Below are 10,014 nucleotides of genomic sequence, written 5' to 3'. Positions count from 1 at the left end.
GTGAAAATCGACCTATTGCATGTGTCGTGTGGTGGTTTCAACACCAGTTCAGTGATAGGAGGCTGATCATATCTGGTCAAAGTTTGCATGGTTCGTACACATGTTTTATATCTGTCATTCAAATAATGTACATGTTTCAGCTATTCAGACACTTGTTCTTACAAACTTACCAAAATAAAACTGTATTGGAAATGTCAAACTTCAGTCTTTGTCATTTTGGTCAAATCTGTCAACGCAACAAGCACAAGGAGGCATCAGTGGATATATTTATTGAGACTGTTGTTATATATGTATGCGTGTGTGTCGCCAGTTTTGAGATTAAAAAGAGTATCACTGCTCAAATTCTGTTGATTTGAACTGTTGATACTCAGATGTAAATCTTTCAGGTGTCCATAGCTGTAAACATATTGTAAAATTCTGTGACGGACACACCGTGGTTACACTGTAGGCGCCTGTCGGCTGTCCTGACACAGGGCCAAGTATTCCACATCATGGTGGACAAAGTTGAAGGTTGACAGACCTCTTCTTCTGGTGAAGGCTTTGTGGCATCGTTCCCAGGAAAAGATTCTCTTGGTTACATATTCAGGAATCATCAGGGATGGAGGAAGTTTTCACCTTCACCCGAGATTCTTCGGGTTTTATGGCCAACATGTAAGTCGTGGGTGGGAAAAAGCGTCGAAGCATTGACCTCCAGTCTGAAATTCAAATCTCTTTTGAATGGTGCTCCACTGTAAATACATATATATCAGAACCAGTTTTTCTAAGGAATGCATCCAGCTCTAACCTCAGCACACTCAGGTTGCCATAATAGCCTCTGTTAAACCTTTGATTTTGGATCTTGCTCTCAGTCTCTGGTTTTTGTCCTCCAATCAAAGCAGGCCAACTCTTGAGGAATGTTATAACACGCATGTGGGTATGAAATCTCCATCGAAGGTACCTGCCACAGACCCTCGAGGTCAATATGTTGCAATAAATCCACATAGCAGCTGGAACTATTATTTTTAAATACATCAAGTCTGTTGTTGGTAGGGGGCTGCATGGTGGCGCAGCAGGTAGTGCGCGTGCCTCACAGCAAGAAGGTCGCTGGTTCGATTTCCGGGTCAGGCCTTTCTGTGTGAAGCTTGCATGTTCTCCCCGGGTACTCCGGCTTCCTCCCACAGAACAAAAACATGCTCATTAGGTTAATTGGTGACTCTAAATTGCCCCTAGGTGTGAGTGTGAGTGTGAATGGTTGTATGTCTGTATATGTTGCCCTGTGATCGACTGGCGACCGGTCCAGGGTGTACCCCGCCTCCTGCCCGTTGACAGCCGAGATAGGCTCCGGCCCCCCCGCGACCCCGAAAGGGATAAGCGGCAAAGAAAATGGATGGATGTTGTTGGTAGGGAGGGTGATGTAAAGAGACCCATGATGGAATAAATCCAGTCAGATGTACCGATTGAATTTACATATTTTTCAGGTCGCTAGCCTTGACCCAGCTATGAAATTTCTCTGTCCAGTTTTTCTAAAGTACCAACATCTGTTTTTCTGTCCTCAGTGTGTGTGTCTGTACACAAATTGACAGATAGATAACAGAGGCTGGAGTAAAGCTGAATGCTCTTTACTGTTGTCGTCATTCTCATGAAAGGATTTTGTAAAGCTGAAATGATACAAAAGAAGCACCAATTACTGGATGCTATATAAACAGAATTAATTAAACAATAAGTCCACAGACATAGAAATATGTAAATTATCTATCCATCCCTCCATCCATTTTCTATGCCGCTTATCCCTTTCAGGGTCGCGGGGGGGCCGGAGCCTATCTCGGCTGTCAATGGGCAGGAGGCGGGGTACACCCTGGACCGGTCGCCAGCCGATCGCAGGGCACATACACACAACCATTCACACTCACACTCACACCTAGGGGTAATTTAGAGTCACCAATCAACCTAATGAGCATGTTTTTGGTCTGTGGGAGGAAGCTGGAGTACCCGGACGGGAAGAACATGCAAACTTCACACAGAAAGGCCCGACCCGGGAATCGAACCGGCGACCTTCTTGCTGTGAGGCATGCGCACTACCTGCTGCGCCACCTTGCAGCCTGTAAATTATCTAAACAGCTACAAAGCTACAGCACAAAACACTACATTCAAGTGGCCTGTAAATAGTTGTACATAACTTGTAGACACCTTGCAAACGATGTGCATAAATTTCACCAGCTCAAAACAGCACTGGCATACTTGCACCAGGAAAGCCATCAATTACAATAGGAAACACTCATAGCTAGCCCAACACTGCAACACTGTGTTCACATGCAAGTAAATCAAACACTTAAATGTAATAACCGGATGAATTACATGACACTTGTATACTATTATCAACTGTAAATGCAAACTTACAAGCGATGCTTTCCAAGGCACAAACATAGGAAGGAAAAGATAAAGAAGCTGCAGCTGCAAGCTGACCACATGTAACAACTTCCTGATTAGAATCCCTGAACTATGACCTTGCTGTGTCACATGACTAAAACAACAAATGAAACATCAGCAGAATCTAAAGAGGAGAATAATGAATTGCTCCCAAATGACCCCGAGAGAGAAAACACACAAAGAACATGACATCTGTTTTTATCAGGATCAGGATGATCCGCTCATCCAAAATTCTGGGAATCTCTGATTAACAATGGCCTGATTCCTCTCAAAGTTCCATTCACTATTTGTGTTACTACTATAAAGGTGCCTCCTGTTTGTATATGTTTGATATGTTCTTTCTCTCAAACTAGCCTCGGTTCCACAGTGAGCCCCCGAGGGCTGGAGCTCAACATGCTGTTCTTCGTGGGAGAGGAAGAATCTTTCGAATACAACATGAAGGACATACAAGTGTGTATTCAGGTTATGTTATACACTGCTGCCTGTGTGTATGCATCTGTTTCTTGAATGGGTGCACAGTGATGAAGCTGACCACTTAATAGTTTGCAATGCACATAATAGACCATCTGCACTTGACTACAATGCTATCCATCTGCCACTAATCCAAAAATTAGGTATTGTCATGAGCAGTCAAGTCACATCCCTGCAGGTTTCTGCCCCTCCCCCATTGGGCACGGCTCTTAATAACACTGCTCTCTTGTCTGTACTATCTGATGCATTAAAGCAGTTTTCTTCTTTCAAGGCTCCTTCAAAGACTGCTTCATTGTCAGCCTCATCTAACACAAAGAATAGAGAACACAGCCTTCATTGGGTTGTTTGAACACGTAGCGACCTGAGAGAAGACTCGGGCATCATGCCGATATGAGGCATTTGTTTTGAAGCACTTTGAATTAAAACAGCACTGCAGGCTGCAATAGGGAATGTTGGTTGACTACAATGATAACAAACTGTGACAGAAAATGCAGTCTATGAGGTGATGCCAGTGAACTGCACTTACTGGGCAGGGAATATGAGGGCATCGCTACAATGGAACAATGGGTCAAGACACAGGAAACGCACAGTCAGATGAACAGGATCCAACAAACCAACAGTTTATCCATCTGATCTAAACCACTTGATGACCACTTAAAGATCAAACTGAAAATGAGTGCACGTGAACTGTTGATAATGTCAAAGCTTAAGCAGGAGGTGAGTCTGTAAAGTCTGATGGATGCATAGATGCACAGATGTTGTAGTCTAACCTGGAGCTTCGTTTGAATGATCAAACTAACCTGTTTGATCATTTCACTGCTCTTGTCTCCTTTACCTGTCTTGACTTCTTTTTAGTGTTTTTTGTTTGTTTGTTTGTTTGTTTGTTTGTTTGTTTGTTTGTTTGTTTGTTTGTTTTTGTATTCCTGGCAGATTACTGATAGAAACAATGAACAAAACTACAAAAATGAGACCCAAGTTGTAAATTAATACTTTCAGGTCTTCGTATTTTAGCTTAGCTTAGCTTAGCATCTTCAAAGGCATGGTAATCTTAGTTTATCCCTGACCAAAGCCCAGAGATCTGCCAATTATACTGTATGTAAGTTCCAGTAGTTCTCTTAATGTTGGCAGGTTTCTGACCATGCAGAGGACAAAAAGCTAATCTGGAATTGGGAAAAGGCAAATTTGGCTCCCACAAAAATTCTGCATCCTGCAAATGTTTCAGGATTCAGCAACACTGGAAGCACCTCGGTGAGGTCATTGCGTTTGTTACGTTTAGGTGCACCTGGTCGACAAGCACAGCTGTGTACTCAGCTGCAACAGCAGGCCAAGCAGAGCAGCCACACAACCTTTTGTGTCTTGGATCCACCTTGAGGTCTCCCCCTTGTGTGTTCCTGTCTGTGCACCATTAAACAGAGGCACTGTAGGAAGCCTCTGGGGTGGCTGTCTTAACAGGTGTCCAAATATTGGCAAATAGTGGCAGTACAGAGGAGCCACAGATTCTCTTTGTCTGCTCAGTGACCATGGCCAACTCAAGGCCACAGGTGAGGCTCGGGACATGAATAAATCAGTCAATGTGGAGATTTGAAGTCCAGCTTTCACCAGATGAAGAAATAACTTGTGGCCTAGAGCAATCTCTATCTCTAGTGTGCACATGTGCTTGTAGTGGAGTGAGGATGGAGTCCTATTATTTGTGTAGATGAATGGACACCATGCATGCGGTGGAGGCCAAAGACCAAACCTAAACAAGAACTAATGAATGAACGAAGGATGCGTGCAGCAGATGAAGAAACATAGAGCAAAAGGACAAGGTGTGCAGCAAGTGGAAAAACGGAGTAGAGCACTGATTAACCAGGCAGAGAGAGTGTGTGGTAAATGATAAATATCTTTCCCCTAAGTCACTTTCCATGACTAACAAGCTAAAAAAAAGTTCAACCAGCTCTGCTGCATACCTCACTGGAGGCTGGTGAGTCTTATCTATGAAACTAACTGTCCTGCTGTAACAGCTGTTATTCATAATGAAGGCTTTGGGGAACTGGATCTCGGTATCTTGAAAACATTTAGCCTTAGACAACCTCTTGCTCCCTATATTATTTCTATACTTTTACCATCTGTAAGGATCTTTAGATTCTTGTTTTTATAATAATAAAATATTACATAATACAGAGTCAACAGAAACAGACATTACACCACATTGTGGAAGACTGTTTTTCCAAAATCAAAAAAGTTTTTTTCGACTAAATAATGATTATATTTTTCCTACCATGATCTGTAATCTGTTATGAATTAGATCTTTTCACCTTTAGGTGGCTATAGTCACATTTGAGCCAAAGTCAGACCTCTTTCAGCATTTGAAAATTGTCTCCGGGAGATACTTGCAATGCAATTTCCTATTTTAAATATTGGTTTAAAGGGGAAAAAAAATCCACATATTGTCCACATAGTTCTTATGAATTTGGTATTGATCTCTTATTCTTTGTTTTATATACTGTGGGGAAATCCAATGAAATCCTTGGAGGTAAATGTTAGGGTTCTGCAGTGTCACCAGCAGGGAGCAGTGTTGTTAAGCAATCCCAAAGGGCATTTAGTGCATCAGTGAGAGGGCCAGGATGTAACAGCTCAGTGTTGAGCAGCACTGCAGGAGTAATGCTGCTGCAGGAGTAATTAACATATACTCTAGTGGAACATGACATGAGCTGCTGAATATACTAAAAGTTGTAAATGTAAATGATAATTGTCCAGCCTCCAGACATACAGGAAAGCCTCTGTGTTGCGTTTAGTGTCACTCCATGTCACTCTATAACCAGCTCCTCTTTCCATTTACATCCCTTACACTGACAGTGTTTGTCATGTTAAGTGCACCTTGGCAAGCATTCTGACTCATGGATGAAAACGTTTGCAGCAACACAGCTTTTATAAACAGCTGGAAGAAAGCATATATTCAAAGGCAGTGCCAATACAGGAAAGGGAATAAGGTTTATATAGGTCAGTCTAAAGCAAAGGTACTGGTTAATTTAATTGCTGGCATCCCAGGTTCACCTCATCTGATATCAGCACTCACACAATTTTATTATTAATTGTATTGCCTGTCATTTGAATATCAGCCTCACTTTTCAATCAAAGCAGTATTAAGTTGCTGCTACTGCTAAAATAAACACACCCTCAAGATTCAAGAGGGGAGAGGGAGCCACATGGAGTCGGAATAAGGTCTGATCATGAATGATGATGAATGATGGGACTGGACACTGCACTCAATCCTTTTGTGGATCTTTTATTCCAACTACACTGAATAAAGCGCATCATTAATTTTCTAATTTTGAGGGTTCAATGATACAGTGATAAGGACAGAAAGTTATTTTCGCCCCTCCTTCTGTTCTTTTCCTGTATGATATATTGACTCTCACCTCCAAAACATCCACTTTAGTGCTAACAAACACATCACAGCTTATCAAGTTACCCGACAGTCAAATACAGTACTTCACTGGGAAATGCAGTCATAAACAAAATGTATTTTTACAAACGTTCTTACATGAACTCTCTCTCTGTCTGAGACACACCTGGAACTCAAAACATCAGTGCACTTTTTCCCCACTTTACAAAAATCGGCTACAATACAAATTTATTATTCATCAGCCTTCGTCTGTTTGCTCATTCATAATCTCATCTGGTAACCATTTTTTGCATTTTATTGACATTTAAAGGGATATTTTCTACCCAAGGGCAAAAATACACACGCGTGAACTCATTCGTTTGCTGGTACTGCCACTTCAGTGTGCCTGACATCTCCAAGGAACTCCCCACTCTTATGCCATCTATCCTTGAGCTGTCCTTAAAGTGACTGTGTTACCTTTAAAATTCCACAACCAAATTCAACCACTCGATCTTAAAGATTACCACGTTAAAAGTGATTTGACACTAACTGCCTGTTAAGTAAGGCAGAAACTACTTCAAACAAAAAGTCATTATTCTTTAACGAAGTAGTAATATTTTATTTTGTTCCAGTGATAGCAAATAAGCACAATGGGTGAAGAACAAGAACATATCATATTATATCATATCATATCATATCATATCATAGCAGATAATGGTTGAAATTGAAATTCTCATCTTTATTTAACAATAATAATAATAATAATAATAATAATAATAATAATAATAATAATAATAATAATAATAACAACATGGTAATCCTGCAACACATCACATAATAATAATAAATTACACCTTCCATACAAGAAATGCAGCACAAACAAATGACATGCACTCAGTGGTTCACATAAAAAGGAAATAGAATGAACATGTATTAATATATTTCTATACATACGTAGACACACACACACACACACACACACACAAAGATGCATACATATACACATATTTCAAGGTGATTTCTTCTCCACTGCTGAACTGAAAGCACACCCCTTTCTCTCTCAATCTCTCTTTCTCACACATACACACATGCGCGCGCGCGCGCGCGCACACACACACACACACACACACACACACACACACACACACACACACACACACACACACACACACACACACACACACACACACACTCTGGAGTCAGAGCCATGAAAGGCATCTGTAGCCTGCGGCAGTTTGGGAGAGCTTTTATGTAACCGGCTCCGACAGCAGAATTAGGGCAGAGCATGCATGTGACGGGCATGAGATGCAGATGCACGTGCATGGAGTCAATACAGCACAGCAGTAACACAAAAACAAAACAGAAAAAATAGAATAAAAAATGACTTAAAGGACCAGTGTGTACAGTAGGACTTAGTGGCATCTAGTGGTGAGTCTACAGATTGCAACTAAATTAATACTCCTTGCTTCACCCCTCCCTTTCCCAGTGTGTCGGAGAGCCTTTGGTGTCTACAAAACTCTCAAGAAACACAAAAGACACTCTCTAGAGACAGTATTTGGTTTGTCTGTTTTGGGCCACTGTAGAAACATGCCAGTGCAACATGGTACACTCCAGCCGATCGCAGGGCTGCATGTATTTGTTCATTCACAAATCACAGGGGACAGCCAGAATCAGATTAATTGGATGGATGTTCAGCACTGGCATTGTAACTGGCTCGTGCTGAGCTTAGGGGCACTCATATAGAGGCTCAGCTCTCCAGCCAACACTAGCTGCGTTTCCATTACAGTTGTTCGCAAAATAAAAGCGATATTTCTGAAATTTCGACAAAGTTCAAGTGTTACTTGCAGGTGTTTCCATTGAACAGTGTTTTGCGAACTAACCAAAATTCTCGTAAATTCTCAGCCGTCCCACGAGACTTCACTTTGAGGAAGAAAGAAAGCGTTATGCGTCTCGGTACACTGATCTCAGGAGCCGCTACGGCTGTTGCTGTACTTATTATGAACAGAAGGCGGAGGCAACGTATAACTGTTCAAAGGCGAAGCCCTTATGTGTGGCAGCGGCCACGAATAAGGGATTTCTGGGAGAAGATTGTAAATGAGGAATTCACAGACGAACTGTGGATACAACATTTTCGGATGACCCGGGCCACGTTCAACGAGCTTTGCGATGTTCTTGAACCTCTTGTGGCACCAGATGTGTCATGCCCCCGAGAGGCTGTTCGCATGTAAATGCGAAAAAAGTGTTTCCATTACACTTTTGCGATACACTTTTATATCGACACGTCTGAAAAACCACCTCATGAGAGCGTAAAAATGTTTTTGCGATATTTGAGAGGATTTTCGAAATACAGGTGTTTCCATTACCAGTATTTTATTGCGATATTTAGGTTTTGCACATTTCTAGGGGTAATGGAAATGCAGCTTCAGATGGAGTTCAGCATCTGCAGTCAGTTTTCACAATCTGACCAGCTTTACAGTTAACGTGGTAATCCTGCAACACATCACTTCCTGTGCAGGAGGTTCTTAAAGCGTTGAGAAGGCACAGTGAAATTTATGGGTGGCATCAAACTTTTGTTTTGTATTTTGTTTGAAAATGACAGAGTAGCAATATAATGAATATTATGTATTTGCAGTATTCTTCAGGGTCAAAACTTCTTTTGTTGGACCATGTTGGTTAAGATCAGGAAAAGATGGTGGTTTTGGTTCGTTGAAAATAGCACCGCCCTGTTATTTGGAGGGTGAGTGTGTCAGGGAACATCAGTGATTTTTCATAAATAGTTGAACTTAGAAAAGTACTTACAAATGACTGTGTTTTATGTATAGTTATTTGTGTTACTTATGTAAGTTTGAAGAAAATATTCCATCTGATCTGATCCAAGCTAACACTGGGCGGGAGGCAGGGTATGTGACCTGTTCTCATTCCCAGGTTGTCAAATGCCACCGTTTTTGTCACGCCTCTAAGCATCTCATACAGATGCAGTGGGTACCCTCAAGCATCACTTGCTTGAAAGTCTTTCTAACACGTGGTTAGTGTTGCAAAACAGTGGCAGATTTTTTCGGTTTAGGCACCAAAAAAATCCTGCTGCTGGATTCAGAATGCAGTTAGCTGAGAGCCCATTGCATCTCATACAGATGTTAATGGGTGCGCGGCATTCATATGAGTCAGCAAGGAGCTTGACAAATGGTCAGTATATGATGTCTTGGGAATGAGAATTGGTTGCGCACACCCTGTGCAGGTTACCAGTCACCCACAAGGCTGATACATAGACCCAACCATTCATGCTCAATGTCACACCAATGAGCACTTCAATCAGAGACTGAATCAGTTCAGTCTCACTTGCATGTCTTTGGACGGTGACCTCAGAGTCTAGCAGAGAGCTTCTCCTCAACTGTGTGATTGAGCCGTGCTGCATCCAGCAGTTTAGAATACACTATATATAATACATATTATACATCTATAATAATCAACAGCAATATGGTCTATTGCAGTAGCTGCCATTGTTACTGTCATTACTGTGCATCACCTGCTCTACGTGGAAAGTGTCCTGAGGCTCTGATGTGATTTGGCCATATGTAAATAACTTTGAATTGATTTGAATTACGATGCAAGGTCTTCACATTGTGTTTCATAGCTGGACAATAGTGGACAATAACATTCCCAGCATTCTCTTGTAATAATCTTGAAAAAGTAATCCTTTCTTGAATAATTGATTTGTTGTTTTCTATTTCACAGACAACTGCTTTCTTTCCTTTCAGACCGTGCAGTCCATA

The sequence above is a fragment of the Chaetodon trifascialis genome, chromosome 24 (genome assembly GCF_039877785.1).
Source record: "Chaetodon trifascialis isolate fChaTrf1 chromosome 24, fChaTrf1.hap1, whole genome shotgun sequence".
NCBI classification, from domain to species: Eukaryota; Metazoa; Chordata; class Actinopteri; order Chaetodontiformes; family Chaetodontidae; genus Chaetodon; species Chaetodon trifascialis.
The sequence above is the reverse complement of the archived record's forward strand: the minus strand, read 5'-3'. Positions refer to the sequence as shown.